This window comes from Vulpes vulpes, unplaced genomic scaffold (assembly GCF_048418805.1).
Source record: "Vulpes vulpes isolate BD-2025 unplaced genomic scaffold, VulVul3 Bu000000761, whole genome shotgun sequence".
In the NCBI taxonomy this organism is placed as follows: domain Eukaryota; kingdom Metazoa; phylum Chordata; class Mammalia; order Carnivora; family Canidae; genus Vulpes; species Vulpes vulpes.
In genome coordinates, this window is record NW_027325702.1 from 140,004 (window position 1) to 161,841 (window position 21,838).

The 21,838-nt window shown below is 37.4% G+C and overlaps 1 pseudogene; it reads left to right on the forward strand.

The window, feature by feature from the left end:
- Positions 1-17,057: 17,057 nt before the first annotated feature.
- Positions 17,058-18,013, forward strand: LOC140596680 (ras-related C3 botulinum toxin substrate 1 pseudogene; annotated as a pseudogene).
- Positions 18,014-21,838: the final 3,825 nt, after the last annotated feature.

A 21,838-nucleotide genomic window follows, 5' to 3' on the forward strand; every position in this document is an offset into this window, starting at 1 on the left:
CACACTAAGGATTTTTTTCCATACTTTGGGGAGATTTTTGGCAGGACTGGATGCCAACACCACTATTTTTTCTATATTGATAATGTCCCCGATTCCTCTATTCAATTTCTGGCAACCTTATGTCTCATTCATTACTACCTTTTCCCCTTTAATTGTTAACTAGAAAAACATTTGAAGGCTTGTAGTATGATCAACATTCTATATAAAACTCTTTTTATAAAAAAAATGAAAATGAAAATAAAAAAAATAAAACTCTTTTTACATTTATTTTTCTACCGGGATCAGCCATTTCTAGTCTCTTTTTTCTTTCTCTTAATAAAGTAGCATCCATCATGTATTTTCCTAGAAATTGTCAGTCCTATCTAATGTCTCTATCACTCTAAGTAAATCTTGATGCTCTAATATGTGACTTAGAGTCACATATATACATGTATTTCATAACTTTTCCCATCAATAAATCTTGATAATTTTGTCCTTAATAAATCTGGATCCCTTATCAACTCATATTTCACTTTATAGAAATCAGCTATTTTATTTCTTTTATTTTAGTAATTTGATTTTTCGATTCACACCAGACCTTAACATAGCTATTAGGATTTTCTTTTCTTTTTTTTTTAAGATTTTATTTATTTATTCATGAGACACACACACACACACACAGAGAGAGAGAGAGAGAGAGAGAGAGAGAGAGAGAGGCAGAGACACAGGCAGAGGGAGAAGCAGGCTCCATGCAGGGAGCCTGATGTGGGACTCAATCCCAGGTCTCCAGAATCATGCCCTGGGCTTAAGGCAGGGCTAAACCGCTGGACCACCAGGGCTGCCCAAAGATTTTCTTTTTCAAATGCTATATACTCCCATACTCCTCTTTGAGGACTTAGATTGATTTCACTTCTGCCTATGAAATGCAAACTCTTTTTCCTCTAGGTAAGACTCAAAATAACTGTTGTCTTCCATATACTTCTGTGTATATCTGCATTTTATTTTAAATTATCTATGTTAACCAATGCACATTTAATTCACTCATATTATTTTCTTGCTTCTGACCTTAAATTTAACCAAACCATAAAGGGATAGTTTGTAGAAATTGGTTATTCTTCTACACATAAAATGATGGTAGGTTGTAATATAGATGATTTCGTTCCTTTTCTTGGTCTATTTTTCTTCAGTGTTCCTTTTCCAGTGACTGAACAGCACCCATAATTCCTTTGAAGAATAACTGGTTATTTCAATACTGTTGAATGAAAAAAAAATATTTAATCTGTTTGGTTAGGTTTTGCTATGATTTATTTATCAATTCTTTTTTGAGAACCCTAAGAAATTGACTATGTGAATGGGTCAGGGCATAGGGGCAGAGGGAGGAACTAGGAGACACTATAGGAAGGTCACCTAATGGGCACCTGGATGACTCAGTTGGGTAAGTGTCTGACTCTTACTTTTGGCTCAGGTCATGACCTCAGAGTCCTGGGAAAGTCAAGCCCTGCCTAGGCTCTGCACTCAGTACAGTCTGCCTGGAATTCTCTCCCTCTCCTTCTGCCCCTCTCCCTGCTCTCTCTCTCTCTCTCAAAAAATAAATAAAATCTTGTTTAAAAAAATGAAGGTCAACTGAGCAGGGGTGATAGATGAGAATGAGGCACGAGCATTAGGGAGTCAACATTAGGGACTAATTTTCAAGTGTAGCAACTCTGGCAGACCTTCTATCACCTGGAATGAACAAAGCATTTCATCTGTGCTGAGGAACAGATCTTTAAGTCACTGGTAGATAAGAGCCTCTGTTAACAGGGACTGAATCTTGTACAGCATCCAGAAAAAGGTCAAATTCTAGTTTTGGGCCTCTCTATCTGAATGATCCTGGGAAAACTGCCTTACTTTTCTACATCCTTAGTTTCAACTATAAAATAGAAGCATAATGATAAGAATATCTAATTTTAGAGTTATTGTGAACATTAATGTGACAATGTATGTAGAAAGCTTCGGAAATAGTAGCTGTGTATTTGTTACTGCTTATTTACCAACTCAAATCTCATAAGTTCCACCTTAGATTCCAGAATCCAGCAACTTTGGGTGTAATTTAACAATGCCTTGACACGAGCTCGTGCCATGTGAAATACTCCTTTCTTCTCTTACACACAATGAGGAGACCACAGTAATCTAGTCAACATTCTCACATGCACAACTCCAAAATTTCTAAGTGGCACAGGAAAGCAGGAAATAATTCTCAGATGGGGGAATAAAAATCAATGTTTCCCCTTTTCCTCCCTCAGATATGTATCTCTGAAAAAAATATTTCAGGAGCGTCCCCAGAGTGTGTACCATGGGATCCAGCAAAAATGAAGAGATGCCTACCTTACTGTTGGATTTCCTACTTCCCTATTTAACTACCTGCCCCTTCCCACCTCACCTCACTACTTTGTTCCTCCCTTCTGCTCTCTGGGCTCAAATTCCAAATAAACTCCACACATGCAAGCTAGCCTCAGGCATAAGAGAATCTGAGCTACAACAAATCCTCTGCCTAGGTAGCTAAAGTCATTTATCATGCAGATTTCACTATTAATTTGTACTTTACATTTGTTCACACATACTTTGTAAGGATGTGTTTTAACTATTTCAGATAACAGTGTCTTGCTCCCAGGCAGAAATTTGAAAGTCTTAAATTTGGGAATTTTATTTTCAATGAGCTCTTTTAGTGTTTCATAACAGTATGTGTGTGTGTGTGTGTGTGTGTATTTCATATAGTATAAAAATATAAATATATGTCATAATGTATAACATATTTCATAATAGTTTTTTCAAAACATTCTTAGAAATAGGAAGCTACCTCAAAATGGTTGCAACTCACAAGGTGGCCAGAGCACAGCTACATCACCTCGACAATATCCCCAGATGCGCCTCTGTTGCCTGCCAGTAGATGATTAAGAGAGGGAGCCAACAGTGGTGACACCAAGTACTTAGCAACAGGGCCGGATGCTTTGAATAGAACATACATTCAGATTTTGGCATCTGGTTCCTACTTTTGCCAAATGTGCCTTGTTTGTATCCACAGCTGTTAAATGTGTTTGTTGAAAACGGATAGATCATGGGGAAGGAAGAGACTGGCAAGAGATATACCCGCTTCTGTGGGAGGCAGTGTCAAGCCAAAGTGCAATTTACTCACAGGGAATTATTTGCTTTAGAAATCTGGTGTCAAAAAAATAAAAAATAAAAAAATAAAAAAAAAGAAATCTGGTGTCATTTATTCGAGTAACTGTGGTATGTGGTAAGCATGAAGCTCATGTTAGAACAGTAATCTTTACGCTTCATTGTAAATCAAGAATTTATAGTTTTGCTGAAATAATTAACACCTAAAGGGCAAGCATATCTTCATTTACTTCAAATAATATAAATCAGTTGTTTAGATTGAATTATTAAAAGCAAGGATTCATATAATTTTCTAATCATACTCATGACTTTTGGCTTTTCCAAACATATTAGCAAAATAAAAGTCTTTCTATTAACTATGTTAATATAGCTAATAGGTGTTTATTAACTATATGAAATTGCTAGCCATTGAAAAATGGCTGAATAATATATGTAATATTTAAATCTTTAGAAGTGTGCATGTTTATTTCTACTCTATGCTTCATTACTATAGCAAAAATTTATTTAAACTATTTTGAAAATGCAAGATCAATTCAACTGTGTATTTGAATAGTTGGCATGGTGAAAATGTATTGAATTCAGTTTTTCTATTACTAAAATGATTTAGAAAAATAGTATAATTTGTCATAAAAAGGAATATATAAGTTTGAGAATGTCCTCAAGCAGTCCTATTACTACTTACCATTTTTTGTTAACTACAAATAAAGTCATAATTGATGGGTAATATAAAATTAATCAGAAGTGGGATAGTTTGAACAGTGTGTACATAGTGTGATAAGAAATGTATAGTTTACCCACTAAAAAGTCAATTTCACTTGTCATTTCAATCTAATGACTGTTGACTAAATTACAAGAGTTCTTCTTACTCTAAAGTTTCACATTGTCTTACATTGCACATATTGCATACTTTAATTTTATATTGTCTTATCTCCAGTAACCAAGTGCCCATAGAATGTTCTGCAGCACTCAAGGAATCACAGGAATGAATAAACAAATTTATGAATCACTATATTTTTCTATTTTAATTTTTCTAATTCCTTGGCCATTAGGGTTTAATACATTAGGATGATTTTTATAGTTGAAAAAGCAATCTTAGAAGTTAAACAACTTTTTCAAATTAGAAAATAAGCCTAAAAATTCTAAATTGTCTCAGAATCAATTCTTCCTTCCTAAAATTTATGATCCTCTATTCCAAAAGGTGTTTCAAAAAGAGAAATGGGAAAAGAGATTCCCTTTTCTCAGGATAAAGGGAGACTCCTGCTGCTCTTGTGATAAAAGAAAAAGACTTCTCTTGTCATAACTTTCCTCTTCCTTTGTGATTAAACTATCTCTCATGATCATATGAAACTTTCTTCTACTTTTGTGACAATAAAAACTAATGACAAGGGCCCTGAAAGCAATAATAATAGTAAAAGAATATTTTTCTTCACCTCTGTCCTTTTTTTTCAGAAGTAACATGTAAGTGAGAAGTCTAAACTGACATTCTATTTCAGGATATTGTAAAGAATGGTCAATCCCGTGGATAATTTTATTTTGGGTAACTGTGCTGGTATTGACCATACTGTAATAACTGAAAAAGCGAGGGGGGGGTAGTTTAAATTAGATTTGATGTTTCTACTAGCTACTGTTGAGGTAGGTATGCTGCCAGGACCAGCCAGTAGACCATGTTCATAGGCTCCTTAGTCCATCTATCTCTTTTCCAGCATATATCTATGTGTGTGTGTGTGCGTGTGTGTGTTGCCTACCTTTAAACTGTTGCCATTGGAGTATCTTAATTATTCATAATTTTATCATGATCCTTAAAAATAGTTTATGACATAACTATGAATATCTAGACTCACACAGATGTGAAGCACATAAACATTATATAAACACAAAAATGATATATTTTAATTTAAAAATGAAATTTAGATTACCAGCTTGAATGCTTTCATTTGCAGTTAATGACACCTAAACTAAAAGAGTTTAAACAAATTTCTCTGGCCTGTAACTGAAAAATGGAAATTTCGATTGGTCTCCAGGGCTTCAGTTCCCACTTTGGGAGGGCTCTATTTCACATTTGCACATGTCTTAGATTATATTATAATTGGCAATTTGCTGACACCAGTTGAAGCCACGTATTTCCTCCTTCATATGTAAGGGAAGACAAATAATTGTTTTTCACAATTCAGAACAAACTTTGGAACATTGATCTAAATGGATCAACTAGAACCAATCACTGTGGTCAGCATAATGTCAAGCAATGATTGGTTTAACTATCTGGCTCTCCTGGATTACCACTCACTCTGGATCCGTCTTTGTCATGGAGATTTCATTACATTTGGCCTAAGTAAGATGTTAACTAGTGTCATTGCAACAGAATAATTGATCTTCTAAAATTTAGTTAATGTTATAAAAGGGAGACGTGTATTGTAAAAGTAATTATTTCCCCTTCCTAACATTTCAAAAAACAAAAAATAAAAGGGTGTTAGTTGCTATTTAGAAAAAAAGTTTTCAGATTTCTTTGTGTCTACAGAATAATAGCATTTCTTTTTGCTTTCAGTTAACTTGAAAATACTATGTATTTTACATGCATATTTCTAAATTTGTGTAAGTTGTGATTATGTTTTATATTTTGTAAATATTTAGTCAAATATGAAATAATTATTTGATCTTGGGTAAAAAATGTGTATATAAAAATACATGTATATATATATGTATATATGCAAGTGGTAGGGAATACACCGATTAATTCATTTATTTTTCAGTTATTTTTAGTAAGTACCCATCTCTATTTTACAAAGAAAAGATATATACTTGAGAGATTATGAATTTTCAAAGTATTAAATGTTCTCACTGGGACCCCTACCACTGTTTGCTATGCAGTGCTTGTTGTTAGGACCATAAATCTGGGCATATAATATTAAGGACAGAGTTGGAGCTGTCTGATTTGAAGCATATAAAGTCTTAACTGCCACAGATAATGTCAATCCAAATTATTATTTCCATTTTAATACAGATTATAGGACAAAAAGACATAAATGGAAATTAAAAAATAAATTCACCACATATTTCAGAAAGTACCTTTTCATGTGGAGAATAATTAATGCTTAGAAGAGCCTGTGGCAAAGTTGTTGAGGCAAAAACAGGGATGTCATTCAAGAAATTAGATGCCATCCTTGGGGAAATGGAGTACTAAAAAGGCTATGCCTTGATGGACCAAATGACCTTTATTCTCTCTCCAAAAATCTCTCATGTTCTTATAATTCTAATCAAGAGATATTTCAGCATTTTGGCCTCCAGCAATGTCAATTCTTACTTGAATTATTCACCTCACCAGTTCACGGCTGAGGAAGAACCTTTCTCGTAGTGCTACAAAGACTTCATATTGACCACACGTAATTCCCAACATTGTTGCTCATGCATGCTTTATTCATAAAGATGCCTTAGGTCTGATACTATAAAGTGCTTGATTATAGAAAGAGTCTTTTTTAAATCCATTGTGATTGCACACAGGCCCAAATTGGAGAAGAGTGGACATAACTAACTTCATTAATTACGGAGGGAATGTGGAGTTTTAAAAAAATTTTCTTGGCAAAAGTTATTTCAAAATATAGTTGATTCTTGAGGGATGTGGCATATATAAATCTGTTTGTTTCTCAATTATCTTGGATATGTTAATGCACTATCTCTAGTTATTGACTTTACTTCAATAGAAGATTATAAAATAAACATTTTAAAAAATGTTCGATTTAAAAAGAGGTTAATTACAGTTGATCTAAAATCACACTAAAAATACACACTTTTAAAAGCTAGCAATGTACACTGAATACATGAAATATACAAAGTTGACTCTGTGCATTTGAGTAAAGTTGGGGAAATCAGCTATCTACAGTCTTCTAATTTTCAATAGAGTTAGCTGAGTTTTTGAGGCTCTGAAGATATTGTGAAAGCTACATTCCCCCTATTAGGTTCTTAAAGTGATATTCAGTGAAAGAAAAAGGACATGTTTCTATCTGTCATATAAATGGACTCCTACTAGAGTTCCCTCTGTGTATCACAAATTGGAACTCAGTGGTGAACTAAGTGTTGAGAGCATATTTTCAAAAGCTAGCCAAAGGTCACATAAATTGGACAGTTCAAAGCTAAAGAAACTAGAGGCTTGAAAAATGCCAGTATATTTAAGTGTTTTTATTTATTTACTTATTTATTTAATTTATTTATTATTTTTATTTTTTATTTAAGTGTTTTTAAAACAAATATTTTATGAATAGTTGCCAAAGATAAAAGCTATATCAAATATACTAAAAATATATATGTATATATATAGCACAAGTTGTTTCACAATAGATTAAATCTGCTAGTAATTTGTAAATGATAGTTTTTTGAAGTACTCTAAGAAAATATTATACTAACAAATGACAAAATTTATAAAATAGTCTGTGCTAAAGAGAAAATGGGTAAAAACATTATTCTAAATAATATGTTCTGTGTACTAGCTCTTTTTTTCATTTCTTTTTTTTAATTTGTTTTAATTTATTTATGATAGTCACACACACAGAGAGAGAGAGGCAGAGACCCAGGCAGAGGGAGAAGCAGGCTCCATGCACCGGGAGCCCCACGTGGGATTCAATCCCGGGTCTCCAGGATCGCGCCCTGGGCCAAATGCAGGCGCTAAACCACCCTGTACTAGCTCTTATAACCTTTTAAATTATGCACAGCACAAGCTATCTGCCTCTATCTGCACCTCTCCGTGGATGATGGGATGGTGAAAGTCTGACATAACTGAGTCTTCATTTTAGGATTTTTAAAGAGGGATTTATCTAATATTAGGGTATAATCAGTTGTATTCAAGTAGCCATAAAACCCTGTGGTCATGTCATTCAGAAGACAAGCCAAGGGATACCTGGGTGGCTCAGTGGTTGAGTGTGCCTTCAGCTCAGGGCGTGATCCCGGAGTCCCGGGATCCAGTCCTGCTTGGGGTCTCTGTGGAGAGTCTGCTTCTCTCTCTGCCTATGTCTCTGCCCCGTCTCAGTGTCTCTAATGAATAGACAAATAAATTAATTTAAAAAAAGCCAAGCCAAATGGGTGATTTGAAGAGAGAAATGAGGCCTGATGGCTTATGAGATATAGGTACAAGTATATTTGTTGAGAGGGGAGAAGACTGTACAGGATGATGAGCCCTTGAGCGATCTAAGATATAGTTGTAAGACTACTGAATGGGTAGAGAAAGCCTAGCTGTGGTTCACAGAAGGGATGAGGGAGATATGAGAGGCTAAAAACCCAGAAATTAGTAATACTACCAGGCTTGCAATGCTTAATGCTTGGCTTCCTTGAGAACCTTTATACTTGCCCAACTCATTTGAAAAATCACCGCTTTAAACATTATATCTTATTACTTTCTGATATTGAAACATAGATATTCCCAGGACAGAGAATTTAGGGTACATAAAAGAAAATGTCAAAAAGGCTTATATTTCCAAAAATAAGAAAGAGTCAAGCAGAAAAGAAAAGCAGTATAAATATTTCTAGGTGATAATTGTGCGTTTTAACTTGCCTGATCTTTCACTCTTCTATGAGGCAACAGAGAATGATTTTTGTGACCCCATTTTCCCTTTAATACATTCCATGACAATCAGTTGTTTTCTGGATGTATCCCTTACTAGATTAAAAGTTTCATAAAAAGAATTACTTGGTCTTATTCCCAGGATGCAAACCCTAGGGCCTGAAACATAACAGTTAGTAAATATTAAAACAATACAAAAAAAAACACCCTGAAATCATACTTTGAGGTTTAGGTGTTTTTTTTTTCTTTTTTCCCAGCAATTCTATACATTTCTCAGTGCTCATCAAGCTAAGTTTACTCTCCATTCTTTTTATCTAATTCACTCATCACCTCCATTGACCTCCCCTCTGGCATCTACCAGTTTGTTCTCTAAGAATTTTGGTCTCTTCTTTGCTTTGTTTTTTCCTTTGTTTTATTTCCTAAATTCCACATGAGTGAAATCTGTTGTATTTGTCTCTGAGGGACTTATTTCACATAACATTATACTCTCGAGATTCATCCATGTTGTGGTAATGGCAAGATTTCATTCTTTTTTATGGCTGAGTAATATTTCACCATGTATATACACCACATCTTTTTTATCCATTCATCTATCAATGGACGTAGGTTGACTATTGCAAATAATACTGCAATAAACAAAGGGGTGCATATATTTTTTTTCAAATTAGTGTTTTCATTTTCTCTGACTGAATACCCAAAAGTGGAATTACTAGATTACGTGGTAATTCTATTTTTGATTTTTGTGGAAACTCCACACTGTTTTCCACAATGGCTGCACCAATTTGCATTCCTCCAGTGTAACAGGATTCCTTTGTCTCTACATCTTCACCAACATTTGTATTTTTGATTCTAGACATTTTGACAGGTGTGAGGTGATATCTCATTGCAGTTTAGATTTGCATTTCCCTGATGTTGAGTGATATGGAGCATCTTTTTATGCGTTTCTTGGTCATCTGTATATCTTCCTTGGGAAAATGTCTATTCAGATCCTCTGCCCATTTTTGATTGGATTATTGGGGGTGGGAGGGTTGATGTTGAGTTGCATGAGTTATTTATATATTTTGTTATTAACCCTTATTGAAGAAGTCATTTGCAAATATTTTTCCTGCAATAGGCTGCCTTTTTCTTTTGTTGATAGTTTCCTTTGCTGTGCAAAAGCTTTTTATTTTGATGTAGTCCCAATAGTTTAATTTTGCTTTTGTTCCCTTTGCCAGAGGAGACATATCTAGAAAAATGTTTCTATGGTTGACATCAAAGAACTTACTATGTTCTTACTATGTTTTCGTCTAGGAATTTTGTGGTTTCAGGTCTCACATGTAGGTCTTAATCCATTTTGAGATCATTTTTGTGTATGGTGTAAGAAACTGGTTCAGTTTTATTCTTTATTCTTTTGCACATAGCTATCCAGTTTTCCCACACCATTAATCGAAGAGACTCTCTTTTCCCCATGATATATTCTCAGATCCTTTGCCGTAGATTAATCAACCATAAATTACATGGATTCATTTCTGGATTCTCTATTCTGTTCTGTTGATCTATGTGTCTATTCTTGTGCCAGTACGATAATGCTTTGATTACCACAGCTTTGTAACATAACTTAAAATCCAGGATTCTGATACCTCTGGCTCTGTTCTTCCTTCTCAAGTCTGGTGCTCAACTAGTAGTACCTTAGCACCTTACTCTGGTGCAAGTCTACAATATATTTTTAGAAATACTTTGAGCCCAATAGTTTTTAAATACAGAATATTTTGGATGTTAGGGAGGTAAAATGATGGAACATATTCTGGATATTGCAAAATGTCCTCACTGGGGATGCCCAGGTGGTTCAGTGGTTGAGCATCTGCCTTTGGCTTGGAGTGTGATCCCTGGGTCTTGGGATTGAGTCCTGCTCAGGCTCCCCAGAGGGAGAGCCTGTGTCTCTGCCTCTGTGTGTGTGTGTCTCTCATGAATAAATAAATAAAATCTTTCAAAAAAATCCTCACTGGCCTCTGGGGAGCATGTTAAGATTTTAGGAGAATCAAGCATGTTAAGATTTTAGGAGCAAAATGTATAATTAAGTATAAATGCATACATACTAAAATAATATGTCAGTTCAGGTTATGTGTGTTTACCCATTAAGCTAAGTTCAAGTCAGGTTTTATGGTCAAATGAATTTAAAACGGCTTCTGGGCTTCAGACATTTTGGATTTAGGAACTGAAGATAATGGTTTATAGACTTAGACTAACTTCTTTTGCATAGCTCTTTCTTCTTTTTCAAATATTTCTTTCCCACAATTAATGTTTCTCAATTATAAGTAGATACAGTGCTTGTTTTTGAATATAAATAACTTACAACATTCTCTTTATACTCCTAAAATAAAGCACAGAGATAATACGATGTATCTAAAGGAATAAGTTTTAAAGGAATTAATATAAAATCCTAATATACAAAACAGAAATTTTAAAATGCATAATAATATATGTGACAATATGTATATGTTTATGCATATATTAGGTTTGTGGAAATGTGGATTAAGTGGACAAAGGTTCTAACTCGGGCAAACATAATGAAGTAGTCCAATAATTGTACCTGTGGTTAGAATCACTATGATTGTGCCGCTGCAAATGTAGGCAAAGTGTGATTTATCCGCTATGCGCATATCTAGAGTAGTGTTCCCAAGGGCATGACTTACAAAATGCTAAACAAGCCTTGGAAAATTATGTATATTTATATACAGACATATGTATATATATAATACATACATGCACATATATATGTGCATGTATATATGTGCATCCATATACATACATATACATGCACACATATATATGTATATATATTTGGTGATAGCTGTTTTCCCGAAAAATTTATTTCATAAATCAGTTAAAAAAAAACTTGGCAATTATCTACAAACTGTAAAATGCTCTAAGACCAGATAATTATAAGCTGGCTTTCCCTCTAAAATGAGGGGCAGGATATTGGAAAGTTTGCGGCATCTGAGCAGTTGTGGCGCCCTGCAGGACTGCTCTGTCCCTCACACCACCAGACAGCTCTCATCCCTGGCTCTCCTCACTAAATGTCAGCAGTGCTCCACTAATCATGTTGACAACAAAAGCTGCCCCCACACATTTGCCAAATGCCCTCCGCCTCCCATGAGAATCACTGACCCATCTCATCCTCGCGACCACCCAGTCAACTGATCTTCTTATTCTCACTGTGTTAGATGAAGCCACTGAGGGACAGAAAAACTTGGCAGACCGTTATTACTGACTTTCAAAGCAGGACTCTACCTGACAGACATCCTAACCTCTAGCTCAGCTATCTCTCCACCACACTGGCCAATCCTTACGGGGCTATAAGTATTGTTGCTTCTCATTTTCCACATGTTTGGGAGCTAACTCTGTTGCCTTGTGCTTTCTATTCTCTTCCTGCAAGTCCTTAAGTTCTAATGGTTTTGGGGTGGAGAAGGAATTGGTTCCTGACTGTCAGTTACACGGAGAGTGAGACTCAGTTGTATTTTTGAGGTGTCAGTCTAGTCTTGCACTTCTGCTACATTCTGTTTGAAAATAAATGATCTAGCACTTTTCATGTAAGAAAAGCCAGGTCTATCAACAGGAGACTGAGTGGTTGTATTAATTATCTATTCCAATGTGACGGGTCACCCTTAACACTTGGTATCTTAAAACAATTAGCATTTTTTTATTTCAATAGGTTTCTGGGGGGGGCAGGAATCCAGGGGAGGCTCCGTTGGGTAGCTTTGGTTTAGGGTCTCCTCATAAGATTTCAGCCAGGATATAGGCTCCAGCTGCATCATCTCAAGTAAGCAGGCCCAGAGGATTCACTTCCAAGCCCATTCTCACGGCTGTTGGCAGAAGCCCTCCGGTCCTCACCATGTGGGCCTCTCTTGATTATGACAGGATAGCTGGCTTCCTCACAACAGATCATCTGAGAGAGAAAAAGAGAGAGCAAGAGAGAGAGAGGATGCAGGAAGTCATTTTTGCCTTTTATGCCCTCATCTCCAATTCACAAACAATCACTTCTACTGTATTTGTTGGAAAAGAGCCACCAGTTCCAGCCTATGCTCAGGTGAGAGGAATTAAAATGTGTTTCTTGAAAGAAGGATTAGCAACAATTGTAGATATATCTTTTTTTTTTAACATATCTTTTTTTTTTTTTTTTTTTAACCACGGTAGAGGTCATTCCAGTTTTGAGACTCTTGTCTGGTACTTGGTTGCGGTTGGGAAACAGTTCTACTCATGACACCTCACCTAGAATCCCTCAGTCCTTTTCCCTAGTTTTGTGCACCCAAACTCCAGCTTCCTGTTTCACTGCCAAAGGCGAGCATTTGTCATGCTGGGAGGTTTGAGCTTGACCACTAAAGTGCCTCACACATTTGGAAAGGCAGAACAGTGAAGTCTCTCCATGTCCCAAGGACACACACACACACACACACACACACACACACTGTAACCGGTGGCTGACTGGGATAAACCTAACAAAGCCCAGCTGCTCTCCTCTGAGGCAGAGAATAACCTCTAAGACGGACTTTCCCTTCTACCACTCCCCCTGAGAGCGGGCTAAATCTGGGACTTCATCTACGGTTGCACTTGGCCTCACTCTTTCCTCTTCCCCAGTCTGCTTCCCTCTAGCCTGGACTATCTTCTCCTGAGACATTGTCTTTCATAAATTACTTGCAAGGGTTCAGGGTTTGCTTCTGATCCACAGAGAGAGCATGTAGTATTTTGTTTGCCTAGAGCTTTGCAAAAATTTTAAACTCTATGTTTATGTTATGGATGGTATTTTATTCAGAGCTATACTGTCAGCAAGAAAAAAAAAAAAGAAAAGAAAAGGAAAGAAAAGAAACAGATTCAGGTTAGCTCAAGGGAAGAGCAGAGTTCTTTAGCCATATGATCTCACAGATATTTGGGGAAGATATTTAATGTCAGCATGGAATCACGGGGACTTAACATGGAAAAGAGACTTTCCGTCTCTCAGGGGACATATGACCTCTCCCATCACTGCCCTCCTGGTGGATATTCCATCATTCTCTTTTCTCAAATGGCTTTTCAGCTTCTTTTCCTTAAACGTGGTTTGATGCAGCTATTCCATGCCTCTCTCCATTTTCATGAGCTCTGTTCCATTATCCATCATAAAGTTCCTATTTCTTGCTTTGTTTCATGTTTCAAATTAAGAAAAATAAAAAAAAAAATTAAAAAGTCCTAACTGAAGTTTCTCACCCCACCCCCCCCCGCCCCCGCCATAGCCCAACCTGAGTGTGCTGGTGGTGCTGCCCACCCAACAGTCAATTGCTTGTGCTTCACCAGCTCTGTAGAGGGGATGTGGACAGGACTGATCTCTTAGAAGATTGGTTCGAGGGAGATCTCTTTGAGTGGGGGAAAGAGTGAAACTATGGCCAATAATGCTAGTGATAGTTTGATAGAAACAGAGAAAATAGTTTATGAGATACAAATTATTTTTCTGTGGTGTTTTAGGAGTCATCACATGTGTACACCAGTTAGCTTTAAGTGAAGTTCTATAAATTTAGGAGCTGGTGGTAGTAATCACACAAGTTGCCCCACGTCAACTTATACACTCCTCATTCTGTAAGAACACCCTTGAGTACTTGAGTTAAAGCCACATAAGTCAGAGCAATGTTTTGCTGATCTAAGATGAAAAGGATCTCTAATGCGATAGTGTCTTTGGTGTTTGCTCCTTTAAAACATACTAATGCATATGTTTGCCCCCGTGAAAATGTAAAGCAAAAATGTTTGTTTAAAATACTCTGTAATTCCCTTTACCACCATTTTAAGATGGCACTTAAAGAAGTAAGTGCAACATTCCTTCTAGTACAAAAGCCATGAACAAGACTCACTATATAAATATTTTGCTCCATGGCACAAGCATTAACATATCATGGCTATAAAAACAACACTCAATCATAGTGCCAGACTTTGGGTACCGTCTTAAATGTGGTAGCTGAGGTTTAAATGCTTGTAAACACAAAAAGATTCCCTTGAATGATGTCTGGAAAGGTAGAGCTTCAATGGACTTGCCTTCTTCATTCTCCTTATTGGGGAGGAAAAAAAGAGAAGCAAGTATATGAAACGCTTCCACGTGCCTATCCAACGGGTCCCACTATGCTCTGAGTGGCCAGACCTACATATATTCTGGGATCTCACGGAGGGTGTGTGTCAGTCATGGTTGTCGCTTGCCAACCACAGAATCCTTTCTGACTAGTGTAAAAAAAAAAAAAAAAAAAGAAGAAGAAGAATGGAATGAAAGAATATTAGGTTGTTTACAAACTCTCTGCGAGGGCCAGAGATTCATGTTCTATTCTCTGCTTGCTTTTCTTGCCATTTTTTCTCTCTACGGTTAGTCTGTGGTGAGGGTGGTGGTGGAACCAATCAGCAAGAAAAGTGTATTTGAGTTATTAAATGAGAGACTTATTTTATTTTTTTATTTTTTTTTTTAATTTTTTTTTAATTTTTTTTTTTTATTTATTTATGATAGTCACAGAGAGAGAGAGAGAGAGGCAGAGACAGAAGCAGGCTCCATGCACCGGGAGCCCGACGTGGGATTCGATCCCGGGTCTCCAGGATCGCGCCCTGGGCCAAAGGCAGGCGCCAAACCGCTGCGCCACCCAGGGATCCCAAGATCTCCCTTTTAACAGTAAGCCTTGCACCTCCTTTCTATCATCTCTCTAACCCCTGACAACAACAATCTATTCTTGATCTCTATAATTTTGACATTTGGAGATTTGTAGTGTCTCAGACTGCATTTTTTTCTATAGCTTTTTTTAGTGGTTGCTATAGGGTTTTTTGGCTCAACTTATCAGTGTCTATTGGTGTCAACACTTTACCAGCTCAAGTGAAGTGTAGAAACTTACCTGTCTTTATATTTGATTTTCCCCTTTTGTAATAGTCTTAAGTATTCCTTCTACGTACCCTGAAAAACTACATTAGGTAGTGTGATAATTTTTGTTACAACCATCAAATACAACTTAGAAAACTCGAGAGAAGAGGAAGTTCTAGAAGGTACCCATATTTTTGCTTTTTCCATTTTTCTTTTTTTTCTTCCTGATGTTTCAAAGATTCTGCCTTCCATAATTTTATTTCTGGTTAGAGAATTTCCTTTAGGCATTCTTTTTGGGTAGGTGTGCTGGTAATGGTTTTAGTTTTAGTCCTTAGTTTTCCTTTATCTGGGGAAGGAGGATTCTTTCAGTTCTGAAGGATGTTTTTGAGAATATAGGATTCTTTTTTTAAAAAAGATTTTATTTATTCATGAGAGACACACAGAGATAGGCAGAGACATAGGCAGAGAGAGAAGCAGGCCCCTGTAGGGAGCCCAATGCACAACTCGATCCTAGGACCCAGGGATCACGACCTGGGCCAAAGGCAGACGCTCAACCACTAAGCCACCCAGGTGTCTGGAGAATATAGGATTCTGAATGAATAGTTCTTTTCTTTTGATGCTTGAAAAATGCTGGGCTACTTTTTTTCTGGTTTCCGTGCACTCACATGAGAAATCTGCTATCATTCAATTGTTTTGGGCCTATATGTAATGTATCGTTTCTCTCTACTTTAAGACTTTTTTCTTTGTTTTTAAGTTTCCAGAAGTTTGACTGTGATGTGTCTTGGTATGGATTTCTTTGAATTTATTTTGTTTAGTTTTTACTTAGCTTCTTGAATCTTTAAGCTTATGTCTTTTGCCAAATTTGGAAAATTTTCAGCCATTTTTTTAATTTGAGTAACTTTTAGCTCCATCTCCTTTGTCCTCTGCTTCTGGGAACTCACATGACATAAAAGTTAGATGTTCTGTTACATTCTCCTGGGTCCCTGTTTATTTATCTTCTCAATCCATTTGATCTCCTAGTTGCTCAGAATGGATATTTTCTGCTGCTTTATTAAGGGTTTTATTTCAGGTTTTGTAGTTTTCAATTCTAAAATTTCAATTTGCTTCTTCCTTCTACCTTATATTTCTTTGTTAAAACATACTATTTTCAAAATCTATTTTAAGTATGTTCATAATTGCTTGTGGAAGTATTTTTTATGAAGGCTCCTGGAAATCCTTATCAGATGATTCTAACATCTGTGCTGTTTGGATGTTAGTGTGCATTGATTGTCTTTTCTCAGTAGTTGACATCTTCCTGGTTCTTTGTAAGATGAGCGGCTTTTCATTTAAATTTGGACAGTTTTAGTATAATACTATGAGATCTTATTTAAATCATGTGTTTTAAAAGAAATCGTGTATTTTTGCAGGCTTCTCTTGATACGTCTTTGGCAAAGGAAGTGAGGAAGTGAATGCTACTTTGTTACTGTCCTGTGGGAGTAGAAGTCTAGGTTCACCACCTGGCCTCACTGACAGGGGAAGTAGGGGCTCTCTGTTACTAACGGGTGGAAGTGGAGTTCAGGCTTCCTGAAGGCCTCCATCTATAACACTCTGGCTAGGCTTTGGGTGGTGGCCGCGGCTGGGCTCCGGCTTTCCGTCCGCGGAGGGCGAGGCGGCGTGGACAGCGGCCCCGGCACCCCGCGCCCCCCTGCCGCCTGCAGCCGCGCGCCCGCCCGCGGCGCCCCGAGCCCGCCGCCCGCCGCTTCTCGCGTCAGCGCCCGCCCGCCCGCCGCCGCCGCGGCCCAGCGAGCGGCCCAGATGCAGGCCGTCAAGTGTGTGGTGGTGGGAGACAGAGCTGTAGGTAGAACTTCTCTACTGATCAGTTACACAACCAATGCATTTCCTGGAGAATACATCCCCACTGTCTTTGACTACTACTCTGCCAACGTTGTGGTAGATGGAAAACGAGTGAATCTGGCCTTATGGGATACAGCTGGACAAGGAGATTATGACACATTACGTCCCTTATCCTATCCGCAAACAGATGTATTCTTGATTTGCTTTTCTCTTGTGAGTCCTGCATCATTTGAAAATGTTCGAGCAAAGTGGTACCCCGAAGTGCGACACCACTGTCCCAACACCCCTATCATCTTGGTGGGGACTGAACTTGATCTCAGGGACGACAAAGACACGATTGAGAAACTGAAGGAGAAGAAGCTGACTCCCATCACCTACCCACAGGGTCTGGCCATGGCTAAGGAGATCGGTGCTGTGAAATACCTGGAGTGCTCTGCTCTCACGCAGCGAGGCCTCAAGACAGTGTTTGATGAAGCTATTCGAGCGGTTCTCTGCCCCCCTCCCGTCAAGAAGAGGAAGAGAAAATGCCTGCTGTTGTAAATGTTGGGTTCCCCTGCCCCATCCCCCTCAGAACCTTTGTACGCTTTGCTCAAAAATGGTGGAGCCTTCGCACTCAATGCCAAGTTTTTGTTACAGATTAGTTTTTCCATAAAACCATTTTGAACCAATCAGTAATTTTTAGGTTTTGTTTAAAGTGTAAGACTTCAAACTTTCACATTAAAATTTAGCCCTAAAATGGCCAGCTTTCTTAAAGCCTTATTTTTCAAAAGCCCCTATTCTTGCTCAGATTAAGAGTTGCCAAAATACCTTGTGAACTAAGTTGCATTGTTGTGCTGAGAACACTAAGCACTAAACCGTTCAAGATCCCTGTCCTTCAGAAGAGACGGCAGTGTCTCAGGTTTGGACCTGCAGACCTGTGCTTGCTAGTTTCCAGTAGGAAAGCCGCACAGCCTCCTCGAGCTGTAGCCACATGGCCATCTAAGCCCGGGGCCACGCCCTAACTGTACTGTATGTCCTCACGGAAGGAGCATAATGACTCAATTCTTTGGATCAGTCTTTTTGATTTTGTAGTGAAATTTTTTTGAAAAGTTAGTGTATTCCATTGTATACATAAACCACAAAGGAAGGGAGAAGAAATGTTGGGAAATATCAGGAGGGGAGACAGAACATAAAGACTCCTAACTCGGGGAAACGAACTAGGGGTGGTGGAAGGGGGGAGGAGGGCGGGTGTTGGAGGGGAATGGGTGACGGGCACTGAGGTGGACACTTGACGGGATGAGCACTGGGTGTTTTTCTGTATGTTGGTAAATTGAACACCAATAAAAATTAATTAAAAAAATAAAAAATAAAAAGTGAAAAAAAAAAAAAAAAAAGTTAGTGTATTCGCTTTTGCTGACATTTTGAACAGACCTCTCACTCCCATGTTCCTCCAATGAGGGCGGGGGGCACAGCATGTGACGTGATCAAAGGATAAAGACAGTATTTTGACAAAATCCGGAGGTTAATTTACACTGCATTGTACACGTCATAATCAAACTGAGTAAAAGTGTCACGGGTAAAATTTTAAAAGGTTAATTTCTGTCAAATGCAGTAAATGAAGAAAGGTCGGTATTATCACTAAGTGTTTTAAGCTTTTCCTTTTTCTTAGACCTGCCATCCTTCCTGAAATTGGGCATTTAATTCATCTTTGAACTGGTTGTACCCATAGTTGCTAACTTAGTGCTTTTCTTATAGAACCCCTTCTTAACGAGCAATATGCCTCCTTGTATTATAAAATCTTTCTGATAATGCGTTAGAAATTTTTTTTTGTAGATTAGTAAAGTGCATTCCTGTTTCCTTGTTACTTTATTCAAAGCTAATAAGTACTCTCCTTAGTTTTCTAGTAACTAGGTGTAAAAATCATGTGTTGCAGCTTTACAGTTTTTGAAATATTTTAGATATTCCTAAACTTTGAACTTTCTTAACATCACTGTCTTGCCAGATCACCAATACTGTCCCCTAACGCTGGCCCTCCTCTGCCTCACCCCCCCGGACACACGCTTCCCGTTGCCCTGCCTGACCATGTTCCCTTGGGTCTGTGACATTCTGTAAGCCCGTGCTTGTGCTAACGAAGTTCTGTACGACTTACCCGCTGGCAACAATACAAGGTTGGACCTCTCAACCAATAAAATAGAACAACATTTTTTAAATTGACAGTTGCAGAATCGTGGAGTGTTTTTACATTGATCTTTTGCTAATGCAATTAGCAGTATGTTTTGCATGTATGACTTAATAAATCCTTGAATCATAAAAAAAAAAAAAAAAAAAGTAACACTCTGGCTAAAAGGGAAAGAGTGCATCATTATTGCCCTTCATGTGGTCTCTCCTAACACTGTGGGGGGTGGTTCTATTATTGCTGAGTGATGGTATAAGGAACAACTTTCCTCCATTGGGCCTCCTGTACATTACTCCAGCAAGGATGAAGAAGTGGGTGCTTTCTTCATCACTACTGGATAGGATGGAAGTCCAGGCATAGACTTAAGAACAGGCATAAACTTCTTATTTTTCTTTGATTAAAATCAATTGTGCTTTATTTAGTACCCTAATTCTGTCTAAATTAGCCTCACAAATGGAGCATGCAAAAAGTAGGCTTTCAAAAACTAAGCCAAGAGTAAGTTGGCACTGTTATGATGAGCGTGATGTTAGCACTTGGACACCCAGGATCGTGAGAATTATAGAAGAAACGAACGGAAAGACTTGTAACAGTATTAACCTGTCTTTGGAGAAGCTGACTTCATGATTCATTTCAGACCATTGTTTCTAGTAATCATGTAAGCTTTTATGGAACAAATTTATACATTTGCATTTTATTTTTACTACCAAAGTAGTGTTGTCTTTGAGGTAAGTTAAAATTTTAATTTTCTAGCAAACTGAATCTGTTTCCTTTTAATAACGTTACAGTAAGCTGTTTAACAGAGACTAACTAAGCTCCCAGATCTTCTGATAAAATGCACACATGGAAAAAGAGAGAAATATACCATATTTGGTGGGGGTAATAAAAGTGGGAGAAAATACAATTATTTGATTTTCAAAAAGTATTTTAATAAGACAATTATTTCACTTGTTACAGATTTCCATTACAATATGGTTGCCAATTCTTTAGTAAAAAATCCTAAGTATTACCTACCTCTTATTCAACGAATGTGTAGTGATGCCCTATACAGGCAAAGCATTGTATTATATGCAGTATGGAGTAGCGACAGAGAAATACAGAAAATGATCCACACTTTGTACACTGTTCTCATAAAAAAAAAAAAACAAAACACGAAGTCTGATTCAAGAGGCAAGATATACATCCTTGAAAATGGTGATAAAAGAAAGTTTTTAAAATGTCAAATGAATTGTAATAACCAAATGCTGGAACATCTGTTGGATGAAATAGAAAATTCAGAGGAAACTGAATTGATTGGGAGGTCAGGGTAGCAGCATAAATGGAAAGCAATAGAATCAGTGTGAACAACGTTGAAGTGGTAAAGCATAAGTGCTATGGGTCCAGACACTGGGCCATGAAGTGTGTTGGGTAGATAATGGAAATCAAGAGGGAAGGAGCGCTTTAAAAAAGAGGTGTTCTGTAGAGCCATGGAAGAGATGGAAAAGTGACTTGGTGTCAGATTTCATACCTTGAAAGATTTGGAAATTTGGTAGAGAAGTTTCTACAACAGACTCAGATAAAAAGGCAAATAAATGATCCCAGTAGGAGGTTACATACTGCAGGAGTGTTATTCTATCTATTGGAAAAGTGGAAGATGCACCAGTGAAAGATTAGGATGGCAAAATCAGTTTTGAACCCATCAAGCTTAGTGATTCCAGTAGAAATAAAAAAGAAATGTGAGTATGAAAGAACTCTCAAAGATCTTGGTTCCTGGACTGTTAGCAGGTGGGAAAGGTGGGAGGAAGAGAGGGATGGAAGGGCCAGGAATCAGGAAGAACCAACAAGGACTCTAAACATCTTTTGTTGTTATTGTTGGAAACCAATTTGTAGGTTGTTTCAAATGTTTGATAAAAAACATGGAGGTCACATTTTCAGAATACCTCTGTAAGATATTGTCAGAGGAAAGAAATAGAGAAATAAGATGATCATAAAAGTGAAGGTCGGTACATACGTTTGTTGGTCAAGTGGAGGGGGTCAAATAAAGCAGAGAAGAAGTTATTTAATGGGAATAATTGAACACAAGGGCTAGACACTATGGAATGAGAAGAAAATTGAGAGATATAGGATCAACATTTGACATGGATGGATAGGATGGGGAGCAGAGATGGCCATTGGAAAGGAAACATATAAACTTTTTCTCCAAGGTGGGAAAGAATAAAGAGAAGATGGGTGTGGGGACATATTTTGAAAAACAGTTTATGTAACCCGGGGTCAGTGTCCCGGGGTTGGGACTTGAGTTCACTTTCCTTCCGACTAGTTCTGTAACCTTAAGAAAATACTTATCTTTCCAATTTTCAGGAGT